General features: G+C 38.8%; 1 protein-coding gene across 5 annotated transcripts in view; it reads right to left on the bottom strand.

Moving 5' to 3' along the window:
* The window catches only part of LRRC8D (leucine rich repeat containing 8 family, member D), a 125,614-nt gene that overhangs the window by 64,089 nt on the left and 40,420 nt on the right, over positions 1–21,105 (bottom strand). Inside the window, exon 3 of one of the 5 annotated variants that reach the window (XR_001361541.1) lies at positions 5,445–5,574. The exons of the other annotated variants lie outside the window; for them this stretch is intronic. The gene's annotated coding sequence lies outside the window, so the exon portion shown is untranslated. The remainder of the gene's footprint in view (positions 1–5,444; positions 5,575–21,105) is intronic. 5 annotated transcript variants of the gene reach the window in all.

The raw sequence follows: 21,105 nt of genomic DNA, 5'->3' as shown, positions 1-21,105 counted from the left end.
TCTTCAATCTTCTCTACTTGATCGTTCTATTTTCACTGTCAAGTAGTTTAGATACCTTTAATTTACAACTTAAAAATATATACAAAAGGTAACACCTTAAAATGTTACCTCTTTCAACAGGCTAAATTATATGTAAATACCTATCAATATCACTTTTTTTAAATGTGAGGAGTCCAAAGAATATCTATTTCGTTTAAATCATGTTTTTAATTATAAAGAAATAATATACTCATTTTGCAAATGCAAAGACTGAGAAACTGAGTGAAAGGTCATTGTCTCATTTAAAATTTTACAGTATTGCCGAAACCGGTTTGGCTCAGTGGATAGAGCGTCAGCCTGCGGACTGAAAGGTCCCAGGTTCGATTCCGGTCAAGGGCATGTACCTTGGTTGCGGGCATCTCATTGATGTTTCTGGCTCTCTATCCCTCTCCCTTCCTCTCTGTAAAAAATCAATAAAATATATTAAAAAAAATAAAAAATAAAATAAAATAAAATTTTACAGTATACCTAGAATTTTATATAAAAAGTTCGAATAATGTTAAACTAACATAAATTCAACCATTTATTATACAAATATTTAGATGTTACTAAAGGAAGGCATCTAGAGTTACACAGAAATGTATAAATACATAGTTCCAGTTCTCAGGAAGCTTGTGGTCGAGCAGCAGTGGTAAGATCTGTGTATCTGTAAATATCACTAGGTGAGTCACCTGGGCAAGTGCCTCCATCTTATTGACTTATGTGTTCTCACCATCTGGTAGGGTATGTGACACATACAGCTGCTCAATAAATATTGGCTGAATAGATGAGTGGATGAAAAATGTCACCAGAGATATAAAGAGCAATAAAGGAAGGAGAAATCCATTTGGGCCAGAAGGATTAGAGATGGAAATGAAGTTAGAAACGAGAGGAGGCCCAAGATGGGCAGGTGAGAAGGAGAGATTTATACTGGAACAGTTGGAGCCAGCAGCAGGTAAGAACCTACTTTTCCTTTCGTGGGAGAAGGAATGCTATTGAAGAGCTTTAAACAGAGCAGTAACATGATATATGTTATTCTTACAAAAAAAAAATTAGTCAGACATTCTACATTTAGAATAGCAAGTGTGGAATTCAGTTCAGAAACTATTGCAATAGTCCACTTAAGAGGAAATAGAGGTTGAAGGGGGATAGAAAGGGAATATTTATGGTATCAGGTGGGCTAGGCAAGAGCTGCTGCTGTAAATTCCATTTTTCTGATTTAGATTCAAAGGATATTTTAAATTTTACATATACATATGGCACCAAGCCTGAACTGTCGTATACTCATGGGGCAGTATTACTGCCCCTCAGGTTATGGGTGAAGAGACACTCAACAAATGGTAGGAAAAAAATAAAAAATAAAACCCAGGTCTCTCAACTACTAATCCAGTATACTTTTTGGTTTATAACTAATGTTCAACCTAGTGAGATTCCTCTGTATTACAGTCTAGAACTGGAATCAAGATTTCATCACTCCAATGCCAATATAATTTGCATGAAATACTTTGCTTCTGATGGTTCTGGAAGTGACTCTGGAAAATCAAGTTTTTCATTTAGAGTAGATAACGTGACTCTCTTCCATATCATTCCCATCTCTTATCAACAAATCCATACACTGACTACGCAACATTCCCTCCGTCACACATTGTGAGCACGTGCTCTCCTTACGTCTAAACCAGTGATGGCGAACCTATGACACACGTGTCAGAGGTGACACGCAAACTCATTTTTTTGGTCGATTTTTCTTTGTTAAATGACATTTAAATATATATAAATATCAAAAAATTTCTATATATGACACGGCACCAGAGTTAAGTGAGGGTTTTTCAAAATGCTGACACGCCGAGCTCAAAAGGTTCGCCATCACTGGCCTAAACCAACTCCTTGTCTGCAGAATGAGGATAACAGTGCCAGGCCTCACAGAGACATGCACACCACAGAGAAAAATGTCTCCCACACAGCAGATACAAATAAATGTTCATTATTATACCCGTCCTTCCAATCTTGTCTTTTAAAGTGAGTCCACATCAGCTCCCTGAATTGCTCCAGGAAGAATTACATGGCTTTCTCACGTTTTGTAATTTGATTTTTATATTTTTCATAGTGTTGTGTATGTCCTGACTAAAGTACACATGTCTATACCTCCAATTAGAATGTAAAGGAAGTATTATATTTATATTTTCATCCTGCATGAGGCTAGCATAGTGTGATGGATATAGCAGATCCCAATAAATAACTACTGAATTCACTCATGTATATTCTAATTAGTAAATCACTATTTTAAAATAAATTTGCTGGGAAGAAGATTATGCGACACACATCACTAGAGTAAATGAAAGTACCAAAGTACTACACTGGATAAACTAGTCTGATTCACCTATGATTTAGGGGGAAAAAATCAATAATTCCGTATACACAACACTATTCATAAGGTAACATCACAGACTTGCTAAGAAAATATTATTTTTTGTTGTAATATCTTGCAAGTGTACAATACCACCTCGTCCAGCTTCTTAACCATTTCCACATCCCTAGCAGAATCGTCTGATCAAGCATGTGCAGGGGTCCGCTGACTGTGGGCCAGCTGTAGTGCTTAACAAATGTTTTCCTATATTGAGCTTAAGTCAGTCATTTTATAACTTCTACTCATTAATTCTTACTCTGCAATTTATACTATAAAGTTTCTACTCCAAGGAAATTTATAATGGGAACCACAGTCTTCTAAATTGCAAGCTGCATCCTCTCTCTACAGTTAAAACCAAAGGCGAAGGGGAAAACGAAATTTATAGGAGGAGAAAAGGTTTTACTGTTTACTTTCTTTTAGCTGAAATGATGCAAATGGATGTCAATGGGCTGTAGATAAATGTGGAAGAACAGCAGTACATGAAGTCCAGCAGCCAAATGCAGTGGGCAGATGTGGAGCAAGGAGGTACAGAGAAGCGCACATACAAACAGAGCCTGCAGTCAAACAGGTGCGCTTATTGGACAACCTAACCCCTCACCGGCCACATCACATCAAAGACTTCGATACTTCCGTATCCTCTCTTCTCAGTTTCAGGCTGTACATGGTTTCAAGCTAGAGATATTAATAGTTGACCATTTTCCCATTCTCTCTGCTCTATGTAAAATGAGCCCATGAAAACTTGCAGCAGGTTCAATGCATCACAGAGAGATTCAAACATAATCTAGAATTTGAAAACAGAAAACAAACAGAACACTATGACCTAAAGGATGGAATCACTACTTGCATAATGAAGCAGCCCCTGCCATCTGGGCAAGGCTTTCTTCTTATATTATTTGCTTATCAAGGAGTGTTGCAACACGGTCTTACAGATCAAAAAGGCAGCCTTGGAGAGTAACTGTTCAGCCCATAGTATCTGCTGAACATTCTGTTTTTCCAGCCTTGGAGAACAGATCTAAGGACTGTTGAGCATTATTACATCATTACTGTCTCAGAAAACCTAAAAGTAGATTTTCAGGAGACCACATTCATTAACTCCTTTAAAAGTGATACTGTTAGCCATGGCAAGTATATAGCATTGGATTATTAGTACATAATACTGAAGATAAGAAAGTTAACAACCACTCAATTTAAAAAAGCTATAGTGATCACCATTCGGAATTATTTTTTCACTTCTGGATGTCTATTTCTGTTATCATTTACACAAACAATTGCAACTCCCACCTCCCAATATGTTCCTGCCAGCCCTGCTCACACTTCTATAAAAGACACCAAGCTTACTCATGTGAGGAGATTCAGCCGTGTCTCAAGATAAAATAGAACCATCCTTCCTTCCTTTCAAATATTACCAAGACTTCTTCAGCTTAGGAGCAAACACTAAGAAATGTTCTGTTTCTAATTAAATAGACCTAGGTTATTTGTCAAGAGTTTTTGCAAAATAATCTAGCCATCTATCAATGTTCACAGGGACCGTCAGTAAGACCCAGGCAATACCATGTTGCAAATGTCACATGCTGGACCCAACTCGGTTAACTGTAATGAACCTGCATGGAAAGATATGAAGTATAGCTGGTCTCCAAATTAGGAATAGACTATATTAGCCAGATTAATGCACAAATTATCCTGGAATTTAGAATCCACTTTCCTTTAAAAATTTTTGGAAAAATAAAATATTTTTTAAGCAGGGGGTAACTTTTAAGAGTTATTTTCTTACACTAGGGCACAAAAAACTTATGAAACAATCATAGTAAGAGCAGCAAACACAAAGTTTTTACTATTTGCAAGGTACTGTTAAGCAGTTATACATAAACTACATAACAATGGTATAAAGTAGGTACTATTACCCTCTCTGTTTTACCAATAAGGAAACGGAGGCAGAGAGAAGCTAAGTGATCAAGGTCAAAAAGCTAATTAAATGATAGAGCTGGATCCTAACACAAGTAACTCTTTAAGAAAGTCACAGAAAAATTATTCTAAAAATGCATTCTTTGTAGATGTTCCCTTCCCTAGTCGCCCTCTTTGCTGTGGCCTGAAGCAAACCCATCAGTACTTAACTGACACCCACAGCCAACCCTAATCTGAAAATTGCTCTAGTCCAGTACAACCTGATACTGTGGCTGCTAGCCAAATGTGACTATTTAAATTTAAATTATTTTTTAAACGAACTAAAACGAGATAAAATGAAAATTTCAGTTACTCGGTCACATTATGCACTTGTAAGTGTTCAATACCCCAACTTCCAGTGTCCATGACTAGCATAGTAGAGAGAGTGGATAGAAATATTTCCATCTTTACAGAAAGTTCTATTGGATAGCTCAGCTGTCTGACAGACTTTTCCTGAACATGGCCAAATAGTAAAATTTTAGGCTTTGCAGGCTACATAATCTTTGTAGCAATTACTCAACTCTACCATTGTAGTGCAACACAGCCACAGACAACCCATAAACAAATGAATGTGGCATTGTTCTAAAAAACAACAACACAAAAACAGGCAGCTGTCCCACAGGCCAGTTTATGGACCCTTATTCTAGATGATTGGAGTTTTCACCCAAATTTCCCCTTAACTTCTGATCTCCGACTATCCTGTAACTTCCCTTCCTTATGCAGCAAAGAAAAAAACTGTGTAGTAGGATCACAGAATCTCCCTGAGCTCTCTGTGAAGAGAAACCCATGTCACAAAATTCTTCTATTTCATCTCTTGAGTGATTTTACTCCTGGTGGTCCGTGGACCACAGAATGAAAAGACTGCTAGCCTTTTAAGCACGAGGTGTAAGCAGAGATGGAGAGTTTGGTAGTAAATCCCGCTCTAGAAGCGGTAACCCCCAAGCCACGGAAAGAAGCTATCACTGAACCCAACAGCCCCAGGAAAGTGCAAGTGTCAACTGAGTAGGTGAGAGTTCTCAAAGGGGTCCAGCAGAAAAAGAGCTCCGGGTACCAATTTTTTTATTCTTTAAAGGAAACTGACCTTTTGGCTCTCATATTATGTAAGTTACTTTGCTTCCATGGGTTTCATGATGACCCTTCAGTAACGACTTTCATCATGGATTGATGTGTTTATGTGGTTGGTGTGTTTTGTGATTTGTGGTGTTATCTTCCTAGAAAGAGAATTTGTCATGTTATTGAGAAATAAAATTTTTATGAAAAATAAAATTTTTATCACTACTCTAAACAAACAAACAACAAAAAAGACCCTAAATGGAGAGTGTGTTCTGTGGTCCAGAAGACCCACCTCCCTGCTCCCTCCTCTGGTCTCTGCTCTGCCCATGGCTCACTCCATATGGTCAGCATGTTCTTCCTCAACCACAAAACTGCCATAAGGCATTTGCACTTAGGTTGCCTCTGCCAAGAATGATTTTTCCCTTGGTATTCCATCTGGCTTGTTCCTACTCTTCCTTCAGGTCTCTGCTCAAGTGTCACCTAGTGAGAACGGCCTTCCCTGACCACAAATACCCCTTCTGTTGCTCTGTCTGCCTATCCTGCACTTACTCCAGGATAGCTAATCGATATCCATCAAATGTATGCTTACCAGCCCCATCCACTATATGGCCTCCTTGAGGAGAAGGACTTTGTTAGGTTCACTACTGTATCTCTAGCTCCTGAAGCTGTGGTTGGCATATAGCAAATGATCGAAAATTACTTATGACATGACCTAATGAGTGGATGAAGAACATGTAACAAAGCCACATTATATTATGGTATTTTGTAAAGGTAGTCAGCTATTTTGGAGCTTCTCACTTTTAATCACAATCGTATTTTAAAACTTATAATCTAGTAAAATCCCATATTAAAGAAAAATCAAACAGCAATATCTGACCATCAAAAGGACATTTGTGCCCTGGCTGGTGTGGCTCAGTTGGTTGGAGTGATATCCCATACACCAGGAAGTGGCAGGTTCAATTTCAGTCAGGGCACATACCCAGGTTCCAGGTTTAATCCCAGTCAAGGCACGTATGGGAGGCAACTGATTACTGTTTCTCTCTCACATTGATGTTTCTCTCTCCCCTGCCCCTTTCCTCTCTCTAAGGTAAAAAAAGAAGAAAAAAGGGACATTTATATTTTAAGTCAAGTCCAAAGATTCTACTTGGCTACTTAACATTGTTGATAGTTTTATTTAGGTATCCTGTTAGCCTTATAATGCTCTTGAAGGATAAGAATGCAATGTGTATTTCCCCATTTAATAATGAGAAATCAGTCAAAAGAAGTTGCCTTGTCCACACATACACAGATCAGCAAACAAAGCTGAAAATACATGCACCCTCCCCCCTCACAGTTCTGCTGAATCTTTAGGGCCAAATTATTCAAATTCCACTTGTGAGATATTCCTATTATAGAAACTACTGAAATGACAGTCACAGCCAAGTCTTAGGAGAACGAAGAATGAAATGGATATGTGAATAAATATTCTCACTAACCAATTCAGCTAACCTCCTCTTCGACCAACCTCTTAACATCTTTAAACTACTGCAAAAGGCAGCGATTTTCATAAACTAATTACTAAAATTCTAAGGCAGTGGTTCTCAACCTTCTGGCCCTTTAAATACAGTTCCTCATGTTGTGACCCAACCCTAAAATTATTTTCGTTGCTACTTCATAACTGTAATGTTGCTACAGTTATGAATCGTAATGTAAATATCTGATATGCAGGATGGTCTTAGGCGACCCCTGTGAAAGGGTCGTTCCACCGCCAAAGGGGTCGCAACCCACAGGTTGAAAACCGCTGTTCTAAGGTATACCCAAAAATATATTTTTTGCTTATCTGGTATAATTTTGATTCATTCATACCCGATGGCTATTGTTGTATTGGCTGTTGTCATTTTTTTATTTGACATCTCAGGGAAAAGAGGTCAGTGCCCCCATCTAAATAGTCAGGTATTGCACGTTGCAAACATACTTGGACCCACCAGCTGAAAATCGTTGGCTTAAGGCATTATCCTTACGTTTACCTAGGAACAGCAGTGACACTCTTTAAATGCCAACTTTTGGCTACAAGTCAAACTAAACACCGGCAATTCATATTATTGCATACTTCATCACTCCTAGATGATATTGGCATTCTATGTCAATACATCCTGAGTGGGGAGGATTACAAACAGATGGCAACATCTAGACATGTGGCCCAATCCTTACTGGGCACAGATTATTTTTGTTAGGTGATAAAGTTGTTGCAGCATAACAATAATCCTTATTACTCTTAATGAGACACATACAAGTATAATACCTCTCTCAATAAACAAAAAATAGTTTCATACTTCTAGGAGAAGTGAAAAAAACCAGATTCATCACCCAGGGGTCATATATAATCCTACTCCCATCTTATTACAGATGAGAACATTGAGACACCCAAAGAAATGAAGAGGTTTTCCCAAAGCCACAGTTAGTTTTTGGGAGAGCCAGAACTAAAACCCTATTCTCCTGTCTCCCAACTCAGAGTTCTATATTTACAAGCTTGATAATCCATGTAAACTGGGACCTTTCCTTCCTACTTTTTCCCTTTAGTGATCTTTTTGGTTTTGTGTAGAGGAAAATTAGTCATTAAACAAAGTGCCCACAGACCTTTTGATTGTTAAGTGCTCCATAAATATTTGAGTGAACTGAACCAAATCTGGATATGACTTATCCTCATGAGAAGCAAATGCTTAATACTTCAGTCTTAACCCATTTGTGAATTTTGGTTTCCATAGCGATAAATAACATTTACTGCTACATGTGGTCTGACTTACATCTATGAACAAGCATTTCCTGATGAATGGCAACTCCCACAAGATATAATTTTCCAAATATTTTAGACAGCTGATGAGGAAAAAGCATTCCCCATAGAAAGATTAATAACCGATTAGGTCATTCAGCATTGAAAGCATTCTCAGTTTGCTATAATATAGCTGATACTCTGTCCTTATTAATTTGTTTGAGGAACATAAGGGTAAACATTTGAGCTTTTTAAACAAATCTGACAGAATTATGAAATCTAGGATTGTAAGACCATGCCATAAATTTCATTCAGTAGTTTAAATCAAGATAGTTTCCAATCCTACATAATGATAAAGATGTAGTTCACATTTTATTTCTTCAACAGTTAGTTTCAGCTTTACAGAAGGGTCCTGTTTTATAAGATAGTGACACCCCTCCCCTACTATACCCAGCATATTAGGAACGTAACAATTCTGTCAGTCCATTCTGAACATAAACATGAAGTGTTTACATTTATGTTCAATAATCACCTAGTCTTGCACTGGAACATTTTGTGAGGGGTAGTTCAGTATAGCTAAAATAAGCTATAAAAAATGTTCAAGGTATTAAGTCTTTAAAAATATAACAGGAACCTAAGAAGGTATATATGCAATTATACATTTAGAAATATTTTTTTCTCCTAGCATCCTCTTTCCAGAAGACTGCAACACAGAAACTGGTTTCGACCTCTTTTCTATTTTGCAACTTCATGTTGACACCTTTGAGGTGTTGTTGAGTTAAAGGGAAGGGAGTCAAATATTTTGCAAAGAGAACAGGTTGAATTAGTATCTTGATATTCCCTGGATCTCTACGATCTCTCCCCTGTACGATTACAGAACCCTGTCCACCCTGATTCTAAGAATATTTCAACAAAATTGCCTTTGGTGAGAACAAGATAACTGTTCACAGTCTGGGCAAAATAAGTAAATCTAGAAGCCTGGTTGTAAAATGGCTTAAAAATCCATTTATTTATCTCAGGTCACAAACTATTTCCACCCGCAATTCCCAAAATTCAATCGCAATTTCAACTGTACACTAATCCTCTCCCCAAACGTGTGGAAAGCAAAATATTGTTAATTAAGAGTGACACCTCTTAAAAATATTCAGTCACGCAAGCTAAGCACTTATATACCTGGCATAGCAGGAGGTAGGTACGCGGCCTGTGGTTATGCATACTGGTCTAAGAGGGGAGAGAGGCAAAGTTGGGAAAGATAACAAAAACAGACCAGCATTCACTTCAGGGATATGCAGTTGCATTAAGGAAGCAGGCAGCTCCCAGAGGAAGTTAAAGAGCTAACTACAAATATTATTTGGTGTCTCCAAAGGACATTACAGAGATAGCCCTTCGATATAACTGGATATATTTCTCATAAGATGGCTATCATTATGAAAATTCTCTCAGAGATGTGGAATGAAGAAACCAAAGCTGGGGAAAGCAGAACAGACTGCTAATGTGTCTGGTATAGACTATGACTGGGTTGGCTCATGTCTTGCCTCTTCTCTTCCAAACAACAGAATAAAGTCCTGGTCACTAAAGGAAAAAAAAAAAAAGGAAAAAAAAAGAATAAAATAAAGTCCTGGTCACTACAGTAAGAGGACCCACATAAAGAGCAAAGAAAGCATCAATAGCTAACTAACTGCCTCTACCCCTGAGCCCACCAGGCAGACCTCATGTCTTGGCAAGGAGTAGTATGATCGAGAATGGATATGCAACATCTCTGAAAGCATCTAGCAGAGCACTGTCTACATAACAAGACGGTCCATCATGCACCCAGGGCAACTCAGTTCGATGAGCACTCACCTGGGAAGCACCATGTAGGTTAGCAGCACGCTAGCTATTGTCGGTAGGTAATTTACATGGAAACCATAGTACTTGTCGCCAAAGAACTTGCATTTAAGTTGGAGACCTGATATATTCTCAGTAAAGTGATGATGTATAGACCTAAGCCATATTCCAATTTATAAAATATAAATTTGAAACTGCAGAAGATTGCCAGCTACTGAGGAAGAGATCATTCAAGGAACTGAGCTTTACTAAGTCAACAGAAATATAATGGCCCTAATGTCTAATGAAGGTAAAAGCCACAGGTGCCCAAACTGGAGAAATATGAGACAGCATTTGAAGGCAAACAAACATATATAAAGATGATAAAACAAAAATACAAACAGGTGCCTCATAATATAGTCAGTGGAATTTTACTACAGACAAGAGCCACTGAAAGTATTAAAATATATCCATCTACCCTCTGTACCAGATACTATGAGTTGCCAACACTTTCAAACTGCAGATCATCAGGAAGTTTTATAAAAATTCACTGACATAAATCATTATAACTGTAGAGATGATGGTTAAGGTTATCTTGTTAGTATTCATGTAAGCAACAGGAAAAAAAAAGTGTTCATGAAAAAAATGGAACTCTATTGCTATCAGAAACCTAAAAGTAATTATGCCTGATGTAAATCAATGTAAATGCAAACAATCTCAGCTTTGAATTCTGTTCAAATATATTTTAAGTCTAAGAGTAAATATAGTTTTTAGGAGTGGTAAGAGGATATCTCTTGAATATCTGAACCCTAAAAGACCGTTATGCACTGAGAAAAGCATTTCTGTGTTTTTTATTAATCATTAATGAGGCTCCAAATACCAATTCAACCTCAGGTAATCATCTACTCACTTTCTTTAACAAAGTACAAAAAAAACAAAACCAAAAAAACACACAAAAAAACTTTGTTACATTATACTGCCCAGGAGACTGTGACACTTAACCCTAGGTATACATAGATAATCTGGTTCTGTAAACATAAGACAGCTGCAAGAAAAGACCAGAGAGATCCATTATACTAAATGCTTGGGGTCTGTACTCTTTAGCAGTGGCAAGTGAACTTTTCTTCGCTCCCCTTTTATCTGTAAACAACTTACAATTTTACAAAATAATGGGAAAACTTTACTAAAAATACTAATAGTTGAACCAAAAACTTTTCCTGCCTTACACAACTATCTGAGGCCAGGAGAAACTTCAGTGTTCATCAATTTTCTAGAAAAAACTAAAGGGCAGGCAAACACAACGTAGCGTCTATCTTCTAATTTAACTGACTAAAGCAGTGGTGGAAACTTCAGTGTTCATCAATTTTCTAGAAAAAACTAATTTAACTGACTAAAGCAGCGGTGGCCAACCTTTCGGACCTCACGGACCACCGGATGGTGACCGCTGGACTAAAGCATCCAAGATCAAGAGAACAACTAAAGTTCTCAGACCATCAGAGCAGAGCCTTGAGCCTAAGTCTGCCACTGGCTTCTATCTCCCTCTCCCCATCTGTTTCCAATCCCACGCCCACAAGTCTGCATCAAAATGGCACCATTTCCAGGTCTCCTGCACTAGAATTTTTAAAGCTATCTTCAATTTTTCTCTCTCATCTCTCACATCCAAAAGGTTACCAAGTCCCAATGGTTCCACCCCCAAAATCTTTTACATTGGTCCTCTCCTCCCCTCTGCCTAAATCTAGGCTTTAACCCAACTGAACTCCCTGCCACCCATCTGTACCTACTTGGCCTATCCTCCACAATTCTATCAGTTACATTTATTTAGAAAAAGACAATCTAATCATGATCCCCCACCTCCCCAAGTTAAAATCCAACTTTCCCAGGTGTGCACAAAGTTGCAATAACCACTTCAGGTGCAGCCATGGCCACACACACCCTGTGAGGTCCCTGCCACACTCGACGGCACCTGCAGTGAGCAGGCCAAGGGGGCAATGACAAAACCTCCGTCGAAGTAATACTGAGTCAACATGTATACATTTCCCAATTCCCGCTGCAAAGACTCAGAGTAATGCTCTACTCTCAGCCCGCAGACCACATGCGGCCCACAACGACTATTTTTGCGGCCCAGCCAATATAACGGTATGTAAGAAACGTCTTAATAAAAATTGTGTCACTTAATTTTTACAATATCCTGTTATACATAATTATTAATAATGAACTACAACGTTCACTAATGACTGATTACTAGAATCGTGTTGCATTCATTTCCCTTATGCACCTTACTCGCAGGTGCGCCATTTCTCTCCACTAATACTAGTAGCAAATATTTTAGCAGCCGATTGCCACGTCATTAGTCTTGTACTGACTTGTTTGGTGTGCGCAACAGGAAATATTTCGCTTTCGGAGAACAAGAAAAATAGGTTTATTTGCGTTACGCTTATTAATTTGTGCAGTTATTCAGTGTCTGGTAAGTTAATGTTCAAGAAAAATATTAATTTTTATTAAAATGTTCTATTATTTTATGTTAACGATTACTCATTTCTTTCAGCCCTTTGTATTCAGCGTGTCTCTATGAAAATAAACCTATGCTTCTATGAAAATCGAAGCTTTTGTTTTTTTTCAGCCCACATAAACTTAAACCTTGTTTATTTGGCCCGTGTTAGCCTTTGAGTTTGCCATGCTTGCTCTAAACCGAGTACAGTGGTTTAGAGCAGCGGTCGGCAAACTGCGGCTCGCAAGCCACATGCAGCTCTTTGGCCCCTTGAGTGTGGCTCTTCCTAAGCCTTAGGAGTACCCTAATTAAGTTAATAACAATGTACCTACCTATAGAGTTTAAGTTTAAAAAATTTGGCTCTCAAAAGAAATTTCAATTGTTGTACTGTTGATATTTGGCTCTGTTGACTAATGAGTTTGCCGACCACTGGTTTAGAGCATTGCCCAGAGCCTGGAATCCTCCTAGCCGGCCCCTTTAGAGCTGGTATGATACTAGGCAAGGTACTTAATCATGCTGAGCCTAAATTTCCTTTTCTATAATATCGGAGTAAGAATAAGACAGACCTCATTGAAATGCTGTGTCAATAAAGGACACAATATACACTTCTTAGCACAGTCCCTAGCGTATAGTTAGAGCTCAACAATTAGCTCTTTAATACTCTAAGAGTTAATTTGCCTTATTTGGCAGGGATTTAGGTGAGGCTATTTACATAAATGAACCTTGTTGGCACTATGGCTTAATACCTTTCATGTGTGTATGGTGGTAGCTACTAGAGAAATTAGGCAGATATTTTAAAATACATCTGCATAATCTGAGGAGGCCTGGTAGCTTTTAAGAACTTAATTTAGGGATGCTTTATTTTGCAAACCCTTTTAAAAGTAATTTTTAAACTCTTGATTTGGCTGCTGCATTCAATGTTACATTTTCTTCAAAATAATAAATACTTTGTCCGAGACACCAAAGGCCATTTTTTGGCTTGGTTGTGTGGTAGCTTAGCACACTGAAAAGAAATCTCGTACATTTGGGCTCATCTTCCACCTTCTCTTCCTTCCTTTGCTTATCAGAGACAAGGACTCCATTTAGTAGGTTCCTGAAAATCAGAGACTGTTCAACTGCTTCTACTTAAATTTTGACCTGCTAATATCAGTCCTTATTATAGAAGACAGCTATATTCTCTCAATCATTCAGTCCTTGAAATCTTAGTAATCCTAGTCACAATTTGTATCTTTCAAGATTCCCACAGGGTGTAATTTCTTCTTAAACTGTAACCCTGAGAGTTTAATAAAACTTCATTTTCAGGAAAGAAAAAAAATTCTAAATTAAATATCTTCACATGAAAAGATGCTCTACATAATCATTAGATAAATGTAAATCAAAAAACACAATGAGATACCACTTCACCACTACTAAGATGGCTATACTAAAAAAGATAATAACAAGGGTTGGCCAGAATCGAGAGAAATTGAAACTTTCATCCACTGATGAATAGGATGTAAAGTCATGAAGCTACTTTGGAAAAGTTTGGCAGTTCTTTAAAATGTTAAATATAGATTTACCATATGACCTACCAATTCTACTCAGAGGTATATACCAAGAAAAATAAAAACATATGTCCACACAAAAACTAATACACAAATGTCCACAGGAACATTACACACAACTGCCAAAAAAGTGGAAAAGAACCCAAATGTCCACCAACCAATGAGAACAGATAAATAAAATTTGGTATATCTAGTTTCAGTTTTGCAAGATAAAAATGTTCTTAAGAACTGTTTCACAATAATGTGAATTTAACACTGCTGAACAGTATAATTAAAATGTTTTGGTTCATCTATACAATAGAATATTATTTGGTAATAAAAAGAACCGAAATACTGACACATGCTTCAACATGCTGACCTTGAAAACACTATGCTCAGTGAAAGAAGCCAGGCACAAAGGACAACAGATATATGATTCTATTTATATTAAATGTCTAGAATAAGCAAATCTACAGCAACAGATAGATTAGTGATTTCCCAGGGACAGGGGGATTGGGAAGAATGGGGGATGGAGTTTCTTTCTGGGTGATAAAATATTCTAAAATTGGTTGTGGTAATGGCTGCAAACTCTGTGTATGTACTAAACACCACTGAATCATACACTTTAAATGAATCAATTGTATAGTATGTGAATAATATCTCAATAAAGCTATTAAAATTATATATGCAAAAAGTAAGCCATGTTGTTACGTTTGGCTCAACTTTGGGCTCTAACTCGGCACGATTAGCACAAATCTTCCTTTTAAATTAAGTATAAGGATCTAATATACTTAAAATCCTCCCTTCTCCCCTAGCCACTCTTGCTATGCTCTAACCATACTCCCTCAACAGGTTTTCATGCTCCAGAGCTACAGGGTGACCACAAACAGCCAGAGACTCCTTAACAAAGAAACTGCAAGGCCTCAGTGAGCCCAGAAAACAAGGCTTCCCCATCCCTCTCACCGAGAAGGAGCTTTGTAAGATGCAAGGATAGGCTAGGAGGCTAGAGAGAGGTAGAAAACCAAGGGACTGGCCCGCTGAGCCAGAAACACAATGATCTGGCTGTATGTTTGTGCATGGTCTGTGTTCGACTGTGAGCATGATGAGCAAGTGTTCTCAAACGGGGGTCTGAGCATCCCTAGAGAACCACAGATACATTCATTCAAGAGTCGGAGACTTCTCCAAAATAATCTCTCCATTTCATGTTTTCATTTCAGTGTTACTCTAAAAGACAGTGATACAAATACACACCGAATCATCTGAATGACCCCTTACCAATACAGCACTGACATTTGCATGTATGACTGCAGGGGCACCAAGCAGTCCTCATCAGCAACAGCACTTCCGATGTGCTGGCAAGCACACGTGCCAATGAGAAAGGTCAATTATAAACATTTATCAAGTAAGACCTTGCTATCATGACACCATGAAATGATAGGCAGTGGAGTACTGTATGATATTTTTTGCTACAGGCTAATAAAGAAAGGACATTGGCAAACCTGATACATAATCAATATAGTCACACCAAGCAAAGGTCAAGTGACAGTAAGACATTCATAATAATATCTTCATAATGGCATGGAGGTCGTACAGAAAGAGGTTTTATTTTAGTGACTCAAAAATTACAAAGAGGAGGCAATGACAAGAAAAAGTTATGTTTTCCAAAAATAATGTGAACGAGTCATTTCTATTATCAACTGATTTCCTTCAGCAGTCAGACACTTAGCTGCTTGCTGAAACGTAAAAATTTTTCCATATCTGTAAGAACTAAAGTTAACGAACATATTTATTTCTGATTATAGCAATAGTTGAATTATATATATGTTTGATATTGACTTAAGTAACTCTAGAATGCTAACCTTATCTTTGAATGTACAAGAAAGATATTTACAGCATTAGCAAGAAATTTAGAAAGCATTACATCTGTAATTCAATGACTGGCAGATTTGTGGTCTGGTGGTCCTGAGATAGCAAGCAAGGTCTTCAAGTCCCTAATGTGCTTCTCAAGAACATGTTTATTGTAAACAAGTATTCCTTGAATTACTATTACCGAAATCAAAAGACTCATATGCATTAAGTATATATTAGGATCCAAGGCAACAACTTTATGTGTTTTAAAAAATCAACATAGGTGATTTAGTTTCAGCAAAAGAACATTCATTCATTGTAGTGATGCTGCTGTAATTAGCTAGCTCTTAATAATAGGAAAGAAGCAAAAGGAAAGCCAAACATTATAGGCATGTTATTTGGGCAGCTTCACCAAGAAGCTGCAACCTTACACTCCCCAGGGAATCACCAGTCCATTCCCTGCAGACCACTGGGGGAAGGGACTGGACAAAGGGGAGATGGATGTAGGCATAGTAAAGTTAGGGTGATGTAGGGAGGTGCCTGTCAGTCAAACCTGGGAACAGAGATCAATGGCCAGAGGGAACAGAGCCACTGCAAACCCACAGAAATTTCGGAATACAATCCCTAAAACAAAGGAGTTTGCTCTCTTGGCTCTTGTGGTTCTCTTACTACTGCCAGTGTTCCCTCCATAGACTTGTGGCCCTGCAGACACTACATGCAAAGGACTGATGGACTACAGCTGGAGACACAAAGTAAGCTAGCCTGATGCTGGACTGGACTGTGTCCCCAACAGAAACTCCGGACAAAGGCTTTAATCCTAGTCCTACTAAAGGTACAGCTGGACTTCTTCCTGGGCGGAATGAAAGGATACGGGACCCTGGAAACTCAGGGGTTTAATTCCACAAAAATAAAGCTTTCTACAATATCTCATTCTCCTGTGTGAGTCTCAGGAAATTCTGTTTCTTGTGACATCACAAGAAGGCACTCTCCCCCCGCCCCCCCCCAGAAACAGGTACAGAAGGCGAGTGCTCCCCACTGAGAACAATAGCAATATTTTTCATTTAAATGTAATGCTTTTAAAAATATCGTTTGCATTTATTTGTGATTTTTCAAGTGTTTTAATAGTTACAAAAGAGAAATAAGCGTAAGGAGTATACAGCTTATTACATGTCTGTACATATCTATCTATCTATCTATCATCTATAAAAAGAGGTAATATGCAAATTAGCTGGGACACCATAACAGCCATGACCAGCTCAGGAGGAGGCTGCACGCGCAGGTGGGTGGGAGGGGACTGTGTGCGTGGTGAAGCAAGCCACGGAGCGGAGACAGGGGGGTCTGCCTGAGCCACCGCAGACACAGACAGGGGAGCCTGCCCAAGCCGCGGAGTGGACACAGATAGGCCTGGAGTGGACACAGACAGGGGACCTGCCCGAGCCGCAGAGTGGACACAGACAGGGGGCCAGCCTCGGCGCGCCAGCAGTCCCACCTCTGCGCGTTAGCTGCAGAAAAAACACCTTTTCTGACCGCTCATTGGCTAAGCTCCCGGTACGCTACTTGCAGTGTTCTTGGTAACTTGCCTAGTAAGAATCCAAGAAGGTGATCTAGGGCTTTAACACCTAACTCCTAGAGGAAAAAACGAAGGTCTGCTGCTAGAGGGGCTAAGAAATGTCATATCCTGCCCTAGCCAGTTTTGCTCAGTGGGTAGAGCCTCAACCTGCCGACCTCAGGGTCCGGGTTTGATTCTGATCAAGGGCATGTACCTAGGTTGCAAGCTCTTCCCTGGCTGGGGCCCAGGTCAGGGCTCATGCAGGAGGCAACCAACTGAAGTGTTCCTCTCACATTGATGTTTCTCTCTGTCTTTCCCTCTCTCTTCCATGCTCTCTAAAAATCAATGGAAACATATCCTCAGGTGAGGATAAAAAAAAAAGAAAGAAAGAAATGTCATATCTTATCAAAGAGACATCTTGAAAATGCCTAAGGAAAGTTGTGATTTTTTCATGGTGAAGGGACTAGAGTCGATGTTGATGAAAACACCTTGGTGGCTGCGGCCGACAGTGGCAGCAGCAGCGGGGTTATGGGGGTGGTGCCTTCCCCTGGCCAGTCACCTCTAAGCCATCAGCAGGACATCCCATGAGGGCTCCTGGACTGTGAGAGGGGGCTGAGGGACCCCCCCCCCAAAAAAATAATTTCATGCACCGGCTTCTAGTTTAATATAATTAGGCAAAGCTAATTTATTTCAACAAAGGGAGTTTGCTGAAAACTTAAAGAGATACAGGTATGGCTGTCGGATAAGCACTACTGTAAGTACAATATAGGAGTTATTTGGAAGATGTTCATGCAGTCAAAACACATTTGAGAATCTAAATCTACTCTTTGCTACACACTAGGAGAGAGTAGGGAACAAGGCAGACATGTCTATGACCTCATGGGACTTGGAGTGTATTAGAAAAGACAAGTCAATGTATTAAGTAAAATATGGGGGAGGTACAAGGAAACAAACAGCAGGGGGACTTTAGGGTTAAAGAGAGTTTCTTGAAGGATATGACACTTAAGATAAAAAGAAGACAAAGAAATTAGCCAGACAAAAGTGAAGCAACAGAGGGGGGTGGGGGGGAAGAGTGCTGTAGGCATTAGACACACCCTAAAGGCTCGTTGTCATGAAAACAACAGATTAGAGGAACGGAAAGTTCTGTGAGGCTGTAAATGAAGCGTGAGTCTTGAGTACATTGGGGGAGAGTAAGGCACTGGGTGTAGACTGGAGATGGAGGCAGGGACTTCCTCTTGCAAGGTCTGTAAGACTTCTTAAGGAGTGTGGCTTTTAACTCCTTATGAAGGAGTTCTGAGGGCAATGAGAAGTCATAGAGGGATGTTTATATGTCCTGACATATTGAGTTTTGTTCTCAAAAACACCCTAGGACAGTGGTCGGCAAACTCATTAGTCAACAGAGCCAAATATCAACAGTACAACGATTGAAATTTCTTTTGAGAGCCAAATTTTTTAAACTTAAACTATATAGGTAGGTACACTGTTATTAACTTAATTAGGGTACTCCTAAGGCTTAGGAAGAGCCACACTCAAGGGGCCAAAGAGCCACATGTGGCTCACAAGCCGAAATTTGCCAACCACTGCCCTAGGAGCACTGGAGGGCAGAGACAGGGAGGGCAAGAGAGATCAGATAAAATTTAACAATTTAAGTTTAAGATACAATTGAGACAACTTGGCAACTCCTTTATGGTGGGAGTTAAATGAGAAGGATATACTATAGAACATACCCAAGCAGTGACTGGTGGATGGTCTCTCACAAGAATTGCAGATCCTTGCAAGTTGAGGACCACCTGCATTCAAAGACTGCTTTGTTCAGTTGTTTGAAGAAGTATTTTGTTTTTCTTGCCATTTCATACCTCTGCATCTATTATGAATAGTTTTTTTTAAAAAAAACAACACAAAAACAAACAAAAATACTACTGACTTGCATAATCACTCACACCCAGAGGCGGCAATATTCAAAACAAGTCTGTGTTCTTTTTGGAAAGTCTTGGTTCAAAGACAAAAATCAGAGAACAGACAGATTTTTTCTTCTTTGGGGGGGGGGGGGAGGGGGGCGTTTTTTAGATCCTCAGAGTGACTGCCAGCCAAATCTTTTGATCCTTACTATTGACATGGTACTTCAGGGCAAAGCCAAGAACTACTTAAGACCTTTCTCTGATGAGACAATGGGAAACAGCCCCACAGAGGTACTCAGGTTTAAGAGGCTGCAGCCCTACATTTTATGCCTCAAAAACAAGGATTTAAATTAAAAAGAAATGGGAACTCAAGTTCAAGTGACCAATGCACCTGGCAGAATTTAACCGCACATTAAACCTCTCCCTGCACTTTCACCATTTTTCTAAAAACAAAGAACTCTGGAAAAATATTCCCACAACCCACCCCCTTCATGCACACTTTTAATATTTCAAAACGCTTAAAAACTGGAACAAAGCAATTTAAAAATCTCAAAGGGTCAGAGCAACTGGAATTAGTTTAAGAATGCATGAGACATGAAAGACACCAAAGCTTTATACACAGGGCAGCTTCTTCACACCAAAGCACAAGAAAACAAAGGAAGAACTAAACTACTTCAGACCACGGAAAACATGACTTGAAATTCATGTCTGGCCTAGCCTACGACAGAAACATCTCAAACAGGCGTGCTTTCTGGGGGCTCCCTGAAAGCAAGAAGTACAAAAAGGAGAATCACAATCATTTTAAATGTCTTGAAAGTGAGAGACAGAACTTCATTAATATTCCAGGTTATCGGGATGACTACAGAGGCAAATGGAAGCAGAGGGCCCCGGGGCCCACCTCCCCTGACTTGCCACATAGCTCAGCCCATCACCCACTCACAGAACTGCTCCATCTTCACTCTGAGTTTGCCTCTACCCGCTTCTCCAGGGGTCACAGATAGTAAGACCATGTACATGGGTGGTCATTTATTTTGTTTAAACAACAATTGTGCTAGGCATTGTTCCTCATGCTTCACAAATAAGAACCACTTAATCCTCTTAACAACTATATGATGCAGCCACCATAATTATTCTTGTTTTATACCTGGGGACTCTAGAATTTGCCCAAAGTCAAACAGCTAGTAAGTGATACAGCGGAAGCTTTGAACCACTCCATCGTCTGACTATGGAGCTATAAGTATAAAGGTTATTTTAATTTTCTCCTTTTTTATTTATATTTTCTTTAAATGTGAATTCATTACTTTTTTAATAGCAAAAACCTAAAAGATCATTTTCACTTTGAAATGGCAAGCCAAAAAAGCGAGAAATCAAAGTTTTAGCATAAAAGATTTAGTTGAAAATATTACTGATTTGAGAGATATCAGAGAGTACAGACATTTTTATTTCTTCCAGAAAAGCTTAAATTGTACATGTCCTTTATCTTGAAATGGTTCAGATAAAAGCCTGCCTGAAGTAGATTTGTTAGCTTTCTTTCCCAGCACTGATGAAAGCTCACTTAGCAATGAAAAGCTCCTCTAATGTGTGGCCTTCAACTTAAACTAACTACTTAGCTTTTGGGTTCCATCCATAAAGTGGGAATACTACCTTGGTAAATAGTATTTGAAGACTATTGTAAATATGTTGTCTTTTGGCCTTACTATTACTGCCCCCTAAAATATATGATTTACTCATCTAGAATTAAACACTAAGAGCAGAAAAACACATCAAATATTTAATATGTTTAATACATTATATGTATTTTATAAAAGGTACATTAATTTTGCAATTG

Source organism: Myotis brandtii, unplaced genomic scaffold (assembly GCF_000412655.1).
Source record: "Myotis brandtii unplaced genomic scaffold, ASM41265v1 scaffold177, whole genome shotgun sequence".
NCBI classification, from domain to species: Eukaryota; Metazoa; Chordata; class Mammalia; order Chiroptera; family Vespertilionidae; genus Myotis; species Myotis brandtii.
The sequence above is the reverse complement of the archived record's forward strand: the minus strand, read 5'-3'. Positions and strand labels throughout refer to the sequence as shown.